The sequence below is a fragment of the Perca flavescens genome, chromosome 14, assembly GCF_004354835.1.
Source record: "Perca flavescens isolate YP-PL-M2 chromosome 14, PFLA_1.0, whole genome shotgun sequence".
Lineage (NCBI taxonomy): Eukaryota > Metazoa > Chordata > Actinopteri > Perciformes > Percidae > Perca > Perca flavescens.
In genome coordinates, this window is record NC_041344.1 from 10,001,750 (window position 1) to 10,014,957 (window position 13,208).

The window sequence follows — 13,208 nt, forward strand, 5'->3', positions numbered from 1 at the left end:
TTGCTGAGTGGTTTTATGGTTGTTTGAACTAAAAACGTCCTTGACATTCATCGATCAGCTGGTCGACATCAACGACGTTGATTTTTGTATGAAACAAAAAATATACTGAAAGATTCTTTGATATGACTTATTCTTTAGCCATTGACAAACTATTATGTCATGCTGAAGAGATTATAAAAAAAACATCCATTTAAGATTAATACCATCCACATTCCAAGTAATGGGCATAATGAAGATTGAAATGTATTATTAAAATATATCATATTTTTCCACCATAACCGGGTACAGCTTCACCCAGTTATTATTATGACAAATGTGTCATAGAAAATTTTTGGGAGGACAGGGCGTATTTCAAAGTGAAAATTTCAAAAACAAATACAAAGACACACAAAATGTTGTTTAATAATATGTAATAACGACATTAATAAAAGTTATTCATCATTCACAAGTTGTATGTTTGGTTGTGTAAACAACATTTAGACAGATGATTCTTTTCTTGTTTTTTATCATTAATTAAAAAATAAAATCACTATTTACAGATCTACCACCAAGCTCTCGCCCTGGAAGCCCTCACACCCACCTTCTGGTAATATTGGGACGACTCATCAGCCTGAAGAGATTATCTCAATCCGACATTTGCATTCAAACAGAGCCCAGACCCTTAAAAGATTAACTCAGGCTGTTTTTAAGACACCTTATCTTGCTGGTTGTTTACATTTACAACAGACGCATATACACAAGTGTTTGATTAAATTAAATGTGATGTTCTCAGGGTGAAGTGTATTTCAGGACCAGCTGCTTAACAACCCCAAAAACATAGTGGGAAATAAGTATCAACAACCACACAAACATGATATCCTTATACAATCTCTCCTTTGTTAACTTTGCTGTGAGTTTCATCAGCGTATTCTCTTTTGATCCGTTTTCCACCTATAAAAGTGGCAGAGGTGTCTAGTTAATTAAAATATTTGAATTATCTTGGGTAAATGTACACAATCTCACCCATATTCACATCTTAAAGCTGCCCACTGCATCCCGTAAATGTGAGTTATGAATTAGACTGGGTAAAGGCCTGTTTTGTCACTTGGATGCTACTTGGGGGACAAGAGGTCAGATTCTGCCTCTTCTTCCATCAGTGTGGCATGTTGCCCAGTATAGAGGCAGCTGGCATCCCCTGGCACACACACACACACACACACACACACACACACACACACACACACACACACACACACACACACACACACACACACACACACACACACACACACACACACACACACACACACACACACACACACACACACACACACACACACACACACACACACACACACACACACACACACACACACACACACACACACACACACACACACACACACACACACACACACACACACGCTCGGCTTTCCCTGCAGTTCAGGTATCAGCCACTTTAACTTGACAGCTGCTGCTTTCACTCAGCGCAGAGAAGAGAGCGACCACGAGAGGAGGAAGCAGAGAGAGGCAAGCCGGGTGAGATACGGGGAGGAGAGGGAGTTGTTAGGATGACTGAGGGGCAGAAAGAGAGAGTTTAAAATGTGTGTTGTTTTCTCAGCTGGAGTCATAGATGGAACATTCGTTATTAATTATTTATTGTAAATAAATCCCTGTTAAATGTCAGTTATATGCAGTGCTTTTGTATGCATGTCAACAAACAGGTTCTGCTGCGTTTTACGTAATTCACATTATATAACCCATCTGACTGAGCCACACCTTAGTATCTCACAAAGCATTATGTACTTTTAAATGTCTTCTGAATCCACCAGTTGCCACAATGTCGAGCAACTGCTATTCCTAACCAAAGACTTAAAAATAATTTAGAAATTATTATAAATTACAAATAAATTTGGATTATTTAAAGTAAAATGAGCAACACTGATACTCATTTAACAAGGTGAAGTTTTCAATCTTAACTTTAAAAGGCATACACAGCTTTCCTGGCTTTTGATTTCACTTTGGAAGGCCAGATAAGAAATACATTTTTTAACACATAAGCAAGCGTAAATGGTAGCTTAGATTAGTTGTAAACCATACTTTCTCTCAGTTGTAGGCTTCATGGGATATGACTGGTTCTGTCAACTTGTGTGTACAGAAAAGTAAACCAGCCATATTTTACAGTGACAGCTCGCTCAGTCTCTTGGTCAATTGGTTTGAAACAGATAAGTAGTTGAAAATGGAAAAGCTAAAGTAACGTACAAGTAGCCTACCTCAAAAATTGTACCAAAGTACCGTACTTTATACCATACACAAATCCACAATCCGATAAGATAAACTGAACAACAAAGTATAGCTGAGGGGGATGTTAGTTTTATAGGTATACTGTAAAAGTCAAAAGGAAAGTCAAAGGAGCAACAAAGTCATGAGGATTCATCCTCTGGAAATCATGAGTGTGCCATTAAATAGTTGTTGAGATATTTGAGTCTGGACAATTGACCTGCACTGCCATCCCCAGAGTGCTATGCTGCTAGCATGGCTAAAAACACACTGCTTGGTTCATGAAGCCTTGAATGATCTAATAACTGAACAGAGCAAAGTACAACAGCTGTGATCTTATTTCATACACTCAGTACAACAGGGTGTGTGTGAGTGTGTGCGTGCATTTGTGTGTGTCAGTGTGTGAAAGGGAGAATATGATTCAACAGACAACACGTCAGTGATGAGTCATCGGTATGAGCGGTGGGTTGGTTGGTGGTGGTTATAGCAACGAGAGATGTGAACATATAACAAGACTGAGAAAAACCTAGATAGATAGATAGATAGATAGATAGATAGATAGATAGATATATATATAGACAGAAAGAGACAGATAGATAGATAGATAGATAGATAGATAGATAGATAGATAGATAGACAGAAAGAGACAGAGATAGATAGATAGATAGATAGACAGAAAGAGACAGAGGCAGAGACAGACAGAGACAGACAGAGACAGATAGATAAACAGATAGATAGATAGATAGACAGACAGAAAGAGACAGAGGCAGAGACAGACAGAGACAGACAGAGACAGACAGAGACAGATAGATAAACAGATAGATAGATAGATAGACAGACAGAAAGAGACAGAGACAGACATATATAGATAGATAGATAGATAGATAGATAGATAGATAGATAGATAGATAGATAGATAGATAGACAGATGGCAGCACTGGTCAGCTTTGCCTCTGTTCTCTACAGAAACTAGTAGAAAAAGCAATATGTTTTAAGGCTCCCTTTAATGGTAATCATCTACCTTAAATCGTTTAAAGTCTTTTTTCAAATATGAAATCACGTTGCTGCTGCTGAGGTTTACTTTTATAATTATGTCATGACAATGACTTTAACTTGCATTAGGGCCTACTTGTTTATTTGTCTTTTTTTTTCTCTTACTTTATTTATTGTGACCATTATGCACCAGAATACCAAAGCTAATTCCTTGTAACTGAAAACCTAATTGGCAATAATCCTGTTTCTGATTATATTGTAAACAATAAATATGTTGATATGGCCTGGCTCATGCCAGAGGTGTTGGATGGGTGGGGTTGATTTCAGGAACATGTACTGGTCAGGTATGTGTTCATCAAACTGGGGGAAAGCATTTCTTCATGTACCCAGCTTTCTGCATGGGGGCATTTGTATGTTGAAAAAGGGAAAGGGAGAAATAAACTGTGGCCACAAAATTGGGCATTTGTGAGCACGTCTGAGGAGCCACAGTATTAATCTGAGGAGTTGTGAGATGATTTACAGAATAAGAAAGGAGACAAAACCTCTAAAATCCATCCAAATTAAAAAGGAAGTCGGTTATAGTTGTAGACATATGCAACTGGTGACGACGGTCGCATGACATTAGAAACATTACCTCGTTTTAACACTCTTTTGGGAAAACTACTTGTTACTAGGTGAAAATGTGATGAGGAGTTTAAAGGGGTTATGAATTAAAATGGCTGGAAAAAACTGATCTAAGGTACAATGCACATAAGTAAACTTTTTCCACATAATTTTGGCCATACAGTAGAGTACAAACAGACAATATTTTACCTTGTACAGTAAATAGACATGCTAAACACATTATGGAGTCCAGTTAAAACCATTTTTTGTGGGCAGCAGCATCAACTGATACTTCAGATTAGTCTTTATCTCCCAGTTTTAAGAAACGTGACTCCGTTTCTGTGTGGGTGCAGTGAAAAAAAAGGCTCCGATTGATTCTGATCAGAGCCAACATTCAGAAAATCCCACGGCTCCAGCATTCATGTGCATACAGTCAAGAGTTTTAGGTAACTGAATCTAAATAGCAATAGATGGCTTACATTGTATCTGGCGTGGGGGGACAGTTAATGCAAATAAATCACATTTACAACACAACACCAGTTTGACATCTCCTGCAGTCTGCTAACCCACACCTCCCCCGCTTCACACTTGCAAACAAAGTATTCCCTTTTGGTGTCCAGGCTATCGTCTGCATTTGTTTCACACCCTGAGTGTTTGGAGAGGTGTTTATGCGCAACCTCCAGGGTAGCTATATGAATAAACTCTTGGCTTCTACTTTGGGGGCAGCAGGGAATTTCATTCACCCACCTATGCCTATGATTACCTGTTGCTTCTTCCATTGTGGTTTTATACCAATGTGCATATTCTGGATCTGTCACATTGCTGTTGTGGATGTGTAAAGCTGTTGAAATATTATACGTGATATTGGGCTTAATAAAGCCTTTTTTCAATAATTAAGTGTATGTTTTTCTTTTCCAAATACTTGTAAATGGCAGTTTCATTAACATTTGAGCCTTGAAACTGGTTGAAACCCCATTACATGTTAAAAATGAAATAAAAAAAATTTATATTTATATCTTAAGGTAAAAAAATGTGCATCCTACTCCCAACTAAATTGGTGAGGTTTCTGTTCCAGTATTTTATATGAGCTATGAATGTCGTCATTATTAAAAATCAAACTGGTCTCCTTCTCTTGTCTTTTCCCACTTATGAAGAGGTATGTGGTACAGCAGAAACACAGGAAGAAAATTGGCAGGACTCCCACTTAACTGAGAAAACTGATAAAAACATTTAAATAAGAGAAACAATTAGAATGAATGTATCCTCACTGGGGGAATTGTTCATAATCAGTTTTGTCAGGACATGAAACATATCTCGCAGGAACTGAAATGATCAATAAAACCTGGCTCAGCAATGCTGTGTTGAAAGAATAGGTAAGTTCCCTTTCAGCCAGTGTTTTTCAAGCAACATGTCTTGCTTCATGTGTTCATATACTCCTGAGTTTGGAGTTGTGTTGGTGACTATTTGTGAATTTTAAATGTGAAACCGATAAATAAATGTAGCCTACTACTTGTGAGACAACAGTACTAATAAATGCTACAGACTAGGACTGTGTCAGCTTTCTTTTATTGAACCAAACAAATGCAATTAAATATGGCCACCACATACACATAAATAAATTGGGGGTTAATTCATTTTTTATTTACAGAATAAAGGCTCCATATTTATGGATGGGTTTTCTATGCATTAATAATGTATTATACATAACGTTATATAAAGTGTACTCGCTTTCCAGGACGCCATTTCTTTTCGTAGGATGGCGAAGGCATGCCACCCTGGGAACAAAATACTCGCTTCCAGGACAGTCAAACAACTGCATTCTCATGAAAAATGCATAAGCACAATGCTAACATGACCTAAGACAAGATTATTTTAAGTTGGATATAAGGTTTTAAACGCCAAGAAAAAAATACACTATGGTCACTATGTTGTTTTATAGTCGCGAATGGGTAATAATTCACGCCATAACGTCTAAATTAGTGAAAGAGAATAACGTCAAGGAGATCTTTTATCGTGCTATTAAAGCTGCTAACGTTAGCTATGGTTAGCTGTTGTAAAATGTGTTAACAGCCTTTGGTAAATATCCGAATAAAACCGCCAATAAAAACAAGCATTAAGCCAGCTTCATGATAAATCTAACATTATTCAAGAGGAGTTATTTGACGAAGAGAGGGTGACGTTTTCGTGGAGTGACAATATCAATGGGTAGAAAAGTTTAAAGGCGATACGTGACGAAAAGGTAGGGCGTCGAGCGACATTTCCAGTTACACCACACCGGTGGATACAAGGACATCCGGGTCATTCATCAAAAATCTGATGCAAGCCTCCGGTAACACCTAGCGCCGGTCAATGTAATATAAATCTTTACTTTCACAATATTGGTTGAAAGAAGTACTCAGAGCTTTTACTTAAAGGTCTATAATAAGGAAAGACGCAATACCACAGTGTAGGATTGTAGGAATACTATTTTACAAGTAGGCTATAAGTCGTTAAAAAATAACATAAGCTTAAGCATGTAAATAAACTTAAAGTAGCCTATCAAAAGTAAAATTACTCATTATGCAGAATGGCCAATTACAGAATCATATATCTACTGTCGTCAGCATACTCTACAATAATACAGCATATATTATTAATCTGAATCTGCAAAGTAACAAGTAACTGATGTTATGAAATGAATGTAGTGGAGTAAAACCTATTGGCTTCCACAATGTAGTGGACTAGAAGTATAAAGTCAAATAACATGGAAATACTCAAGTAAAGTAGTACCTAAAAAACTAAAGTGGAGTCTTTTTTTTTCTGTGCTGGAAAAAATAATTCTCTCTATTTAAGAGAGGCGGTTGTTTTACTGGACTGTGCACACAGACTGCCAGTCCTCCTCTGACAATGTTAAAGTACATTCTTGTTCCCATTTTTCTTTCCCATACAATGTTTTCTGGTGAAAAAAAACCATTGTCTAGAAATATGACTTTTGTTAGGCTTTGTGACACAAATGCAAGGTTGAATACATTCGTTATGCCTGTCTTTTGTGTTTCTTCTGTGTATCTACATTTGATTACTTGATAGAAATGCCATTTTTGTAAAAATCTATAAACATATTTCTGTTCCAGTTAAAAGTTATCTTTTAGGATTGAAAACCTTGGTTGTTCCCCATCAGTCATAATGGTGCAGTAGGCAGTGAGCCCTCTGGTGGCCCAAGTTTTAAATCTGCTGTCGAGTATTAGGGGCAAAATCGGTGTCATATGTTACACCATCTCAGATGTTTCTCTACAGTTTTTACCACATCATTCCATATTTTGAGAGGTTGTCTGTTATCTGTTAATAATAATAATAATCATAACAATATTATCTCCATTTCAACAGTCCAGAGATCACTGCTAACATTTAGTTTCTTATGCCATCTAGTGGCGACAGAGAAAAATGGAGTACCCAGAAACCCTTTGAATGAAAGGTATTTATTGCTGATTGAGTTTAAAATCCAGTGAAAAAAAGTCTGTAAATTCAAGTGCTGTGGTATCAAATTTCCACAGGTGGTTCATGAAAACATCCCTACAGCTCAAGAGGACTCAGGACACAATCTGTGTGTTTTATTCAAACAAACAGATTGTGGCTAAAGCCTCTGGACTGACTATTCACAAACAGGCATACACAAGAGGGCATATGCAGAAGCTCTGAGGGATGCACGGTCCAGGTTTTATTCCACCATCATCAACAACAGCCCTGGTAACTCCAAACTACTTTTTTTTTTTAACAATAAACCCCCCTCACTCTCCCATTCTGAGACCACCGAGGAGAGTGTCAACATGCACATCACTGCTCACACCTCTCCGCCACTGCTGTCCCGCCCCTCCCAACTGCCGACCCACCGTTTGAGATTGTCCAGCCCCTCTGCTCTTTCTCCGATGCCACACAGGAAGAAGTGGAGGACGTCATAAAAAAATAATTAAGCCATCAACCTGTGCCCTGGACCCTTTCCATGCTGAAGGCCAACATCTCTGCCGTCTCTCCAATCATCACCAATATCATAAACCACTCCCTCCTGGTCAGCCATATCCCATCTGTATTAAAAACTGCTGTCATCAAACCTCTAAAACCCACTCTGGATCTAGAAGTTCTCTCCAACTACAGGCCCATTTACAATCTTCCATTCCTATCAACGGTTGCAGCACAACTTTATGATCACCTCAAACACGATAACCTGTTTGAAAAGTTTCAGTCTGGTTTCCGCCCTGGTCAGGGTCACCAACGACCTCCTGATGGCAGCAGATACTGGTTCCCCATCTCTACTCATCCTCCTGGACCTAACAGTTGCTTTTGATACAGTAGACCACAACATCCTCCTCCACTGCCTGCAATACACCATTGGACTCACAGAAAATGTTCTTAACTGGTTTATCGCATACCTAACCGGCAGAACCGAGCACGTCACTCTGGGCAAAGCCAAATCACACACCCACAACGTCACCTGCGGTGTCCCTCGGGGCTCTGTGCTGGGCCACAGTCTCTTTTCCATCTGCATGCTCCCCCTTGGCAAAGTCCTGTGCAGACATGGTATATCATTCTATTGTTATGCTGATGACACACAGCTTTACTTCAGGACAACGCCCACTTCTTCTGCTCCCCTGCCAACACCCACACTGACCACCTGCCTGGAGGAGATAGAGGCGTGGATGAAGCTCAACTTCCTTCAGCTGAACAAAACGGAAGCCATCATAGTTGGCACACCACATCAGCTCCGCTCTTCCACCATCACCAGTATCGCTATCTCTGGCCAAACATCTCCCTTTCCACATCTGTCACCAACTTGGGTGTTGAAATGGATCCTCAACTCACATTTTACACCCACATCAAACACCTCTGTAAGACATCATTCTACCACCTCAAGAACATCGCCAAACTCCGTCCAACACTCACCTTGGCAGATGCAGAGTATCTGAGCTTCTCACCCTATCTCTAAGGGAGACGCCAGCCACCCTCCTGAGGAAACCCATTTCGGCCCTTTGTACCCTGGATCTCGTTCTTTCGGTCATGACCCAGCCTTCATGACCATAGGTGAGGGTAGGAACGAAAACTGACCGGTAGATCGAGAGCTTTCTGGCTCAGCTCTCTTTTCGTCACAACGTTGCGATAAATTGAGTGTAATACCGCACCCGCTGCGCCGATTCTCCGACCAATCTCCCGCTCCATTGTCCCCTCACTCGCGAACAAAACCCCAAGGTACTTGTACTCCTTCATTTGGGGTAAAGACTCATTCCCTACCTGGAGAAGGCACTCCATCGGTTTCCTGCTGAGAACCATGGCCTCAGATTTAGAGGTGCTGATCCTCATCCCAACCGCTTCACTCTCGGCTGCGAACCGATCCAGTGAGTGCTGAAGGTCGCAGGCCGATGATGCCATCAGGACCACATCCTCTGCAAAGAGCAGCGATGAGATCCCCAGCCCACCAAACTGCAACCCCTCCCCACCCCGACTACGCCTCGATATCCTGTCCATAAATGTTACAAACAGGATTGGTGACAAAGCGCAGCCCTGGCGGAGGCCAACCCTCACCTGAAACGAGTCCACACAAAATGTTTTATAATAATATGTAATAACGATATTAATAAAACTTATTCAGGGATTGTTTATTTATCATTCACAGGTTGTATGTTTGGTTGTGTAAACAACATCTAGACCGATGATTCTCTGCACACCGGGAAGTGGATTTTTTTAAATCATTAATCTGTCCTCCAATTCAAGCAATGACAGCAGATCTGTCAACATAAATATTCCCAAAGGCTGATTCAAGACCCCTCCGCTCCTGATCACTCTGTCGGGGTTGTATTCGCTATAACAACTGCCTCGCTCTACATTTTCCCTTACTTGTTCGATTGGTGTATCATTGCGCCACCATAACATCCTGCAACGTTAGATCAGAAGCAGCTAAAGCAGGCCTATCTGTCTTCTTGTCTGCAAGCGTTCATGTTTCACAAAAGAGAGTAATGCGAGTAACAAACTCATTTAAATATCAGTAGCCTAATTGTAATTGTGTTACTTGATTAAAAAAAATATTTAGTTACATGCTCGCTACTGCTAAAAGTAGTGGAATTACAGTAACCCGTTACTTTGTAGCGCGTTACTCTTAACACTGGTTATGTTCAACTCAGCTGTCGATGATTTAACTTTAGCCCAACTACGGTAACGCTAGCCCAACTAGAACTACCTGTTGTTAAATAAGACGACCTACACATTCAGATCGTATAGTTAAATCCAGTCTGGTTAAATCATTTAACGTAATGTAGCCTTTAACTGTTTTTGATAGGTAGTAATTTTCTGTGTGTAACATAAGGAGAAAGTAAACAAAATACAAGCTAGTCCTGCAAGACCAGTGTACAAAACCTCCTGCAGTCCTCTGGGGGAGGGGTGTAGCTATTAGAGACCTCTAAATTGAGGTTACATACTTCAAAACTGCTGTTTACTGAAAGAAAGATTCACACCTTCGAGTGGGGGGAGGGACATACAAACACACAAAAGACACATACACACTATCTGGGCCGCTAGAGACTGGAGTCAGATCAGTAGATTAGGGAGAGAAACACTTTATGGCTGCAGATTTTTAATCTCCACGTCTTTGCATTCATTGTTATTATTGTAAATGTCACCAATCTACACTGACTGTGGCATGTGTTTTTATTAGGCCACTTGATCAAACTGGTGTTGTTGGGCCATGACATGTGCGATAATATTGGTTGTTCATTGTTTTCCAGAGTGACCGTCCAGCAACATACTGCAGGTTGAGTATCGACGTGCCCATCCTACGCCTGTGGTTTGATGTGGAGTTAGAGACCAAACAGGACTCCAGGTTAAGTAGGCGGGCCATGCATGCTCTGCAGCGCCTGATGCAGAGAGAGCAGGACCACGGCTTGGGAAATGATTTAGAAGTCCTGATCTACGTCTTTTGGCTTGCCCATGGACTTTCCTATCGTGTGGTGTCACGAGTTTTCAGTGTGTGCATCAGTATTATATATATTTATCAGTTATAGGACATTTTTGAAAATGTGATAGTTCCTACTCCTATCAACTTACCATTAACAATGATGTGGGGTCCTCTGCCGGCTTGAAAGAGGCCACAATCACGGGAGGGTCGATTGGTGGCCTTCCCCACAGAACGGCATACATCGCCTCATAGTATCGCCAATTGGATACAGTTTTTTCACCGCTGTCTGTACCTGAGCCCGTCTTTGGTTGTTTCAGGTCCTACAATAGCAACCACACACACACACACACACACACACACAGAGGAATCATGCAAAGGATTTAAGGTAATATGTAGGTGATGAAGACATGAAACAGATCTCTATCTCTCTATCCAAAGAATTACCTTGTACCGCTTCTTTAGATTATCCCACTTCTTTCCTGTAATCTTTCCTTCCAGGCCCAGGTCTTTTACTGCTTTCCTATAAACATACAAATATGATTAATAGCGAGAAGCAGTGGCAGCAAAAACTGTCCTGTCCGGTTAGTGGTGTCCTGGGACAGTCAGACACTGTCCCGGGACAGTCATGGGAGTCGCAGGACTGTGTCCGACTGGGACACTCCTGAGGACACCACTAACAGGACAGGACAGTTTTTTGCTGCCACTGCTGCTGTAAATAGCTGTGTTGAAATGAATTGTAGCTGGGGGCTAGAGCATTATCAGACATTGATATTGTTATCAGTTATTAAATTGTACAATCTGGTTTGTAGGTAAATTACTTTTTGGTAAACTTTTCATTTTCAGCCCTGAACCTGATGAGGCCAAATGTCTGCTCCACAGTCCCTGAAATCTAAGACACCAGTTGCAGCTTAGTGAATTGCAAATTAACAGGAGAGAACAAGACAGACTTTTGAATGGTCAATACGATCTGATGAGTGTGTTTACATGAACATAACTATCCCAGTTATGATCGGATACAAGTATCCATAATAATATGCTAGTTGGAGTAGAATGAAACCGGGACAGCCTACTGTTGCATGCATGATCCGGTTTGTAACAGAGTCATTAGAATAGACAAGAACTTTCCCATTAGCTTTCCCGTTAACCCTTCCATTAGCTTTTCCGTTAACTTTCCCATTAGCTTTTGCGTTAGCTGGCTTCATGAGATATTTTCTAACATTAGTGCTCAAAACTCAACATTCCTTTGGATGTACATCAAACTAACACATTACAACATATTTTGAAATTTTAACATGCTTATTTGCGAAAATATACTTACAATTCAATTGTTCCTTTCCAGTGGTATCCGCCATCTTGGCTGAAAAAGTTTGGCCGGCTCGCTGAGTTCGCAAGGTATCCTGGGTAATTTCATCTCCCACTTCATTTTAAACCTGCATCGGACCTCACTATGTTTTGAGGGTTGATTTTAAGTGAAAAATAGCACTCCCCCTTGCTCCTAAAGTATTGGGACACCCTACCCCTACATGAGAACGTGCAAAAACAAGGGTTAGGGCAAAAATCTAGGGGAAGGGGAGGGACAGGCCCAGAGCCTTTCAGAGAAGATCTAAGCTTCTCAAGCTTCAGATTGTCGAGCACCTCTTTAATCCAACGATCGTGTATAGGGGGGCGGGAGAGCCTCCAGTTGAGCAAGATCAGTCTCCGGGATCGCAGAGATGTGAACACCAGGGCCTGCCTCAGTGCAACAGGGAGGTCAATGTCAGAAGAAATGCCGAAAAGGCTAAAAGCATGTTTAAAAGTTGCCCTGTTTCCGTCTCCTGGCTGCTAGCGCTAGCAGGAGGATAACACGGTGTAGGCAACACCGATTGTTTTCGTTTTTCTCACTACTGACAGCACTCCACATTTACAAACAACAGAGATACGGAGACAGCTTTGTCTCTGTTCTCTACAGAAACTAGTAGAAAGGCTCCCTTTAATTGTAATAATCTACTTTAAAAGCGAAAGGGAGAAATAAACTGTTGCCACAAAATTGGGCATTTGTGAGCACGTCTGAGGAGCCACAGTATTAATCTGAGGAGTTGTGAGATGATTTACAGAAGGGGCAAAATCATTGTCACATGTTAATCCATCTCAGATATTTCTCTACAGTTTTTACCACATCATTTCATATTTTGAGAGGTTGTTATTATCTGTTAATAATAATAATAATAATAATAATAATAATAATAATAATAATAATATTTTAATGGCATAATATACCGTATAATGTAATAATGACAGAGCCCATTTGGGCTGCATGTGAGTATTTTACTTGCATACTTCAAGTATACCTACACTTTCTTGATAATACATACATACTTTTGTTTAAGTAAGCTTTTGAATAAAGGGGTTTTACTTGTAAGAGTGTATTTTTAAATTATGGTATTGGTATTTTACTTCT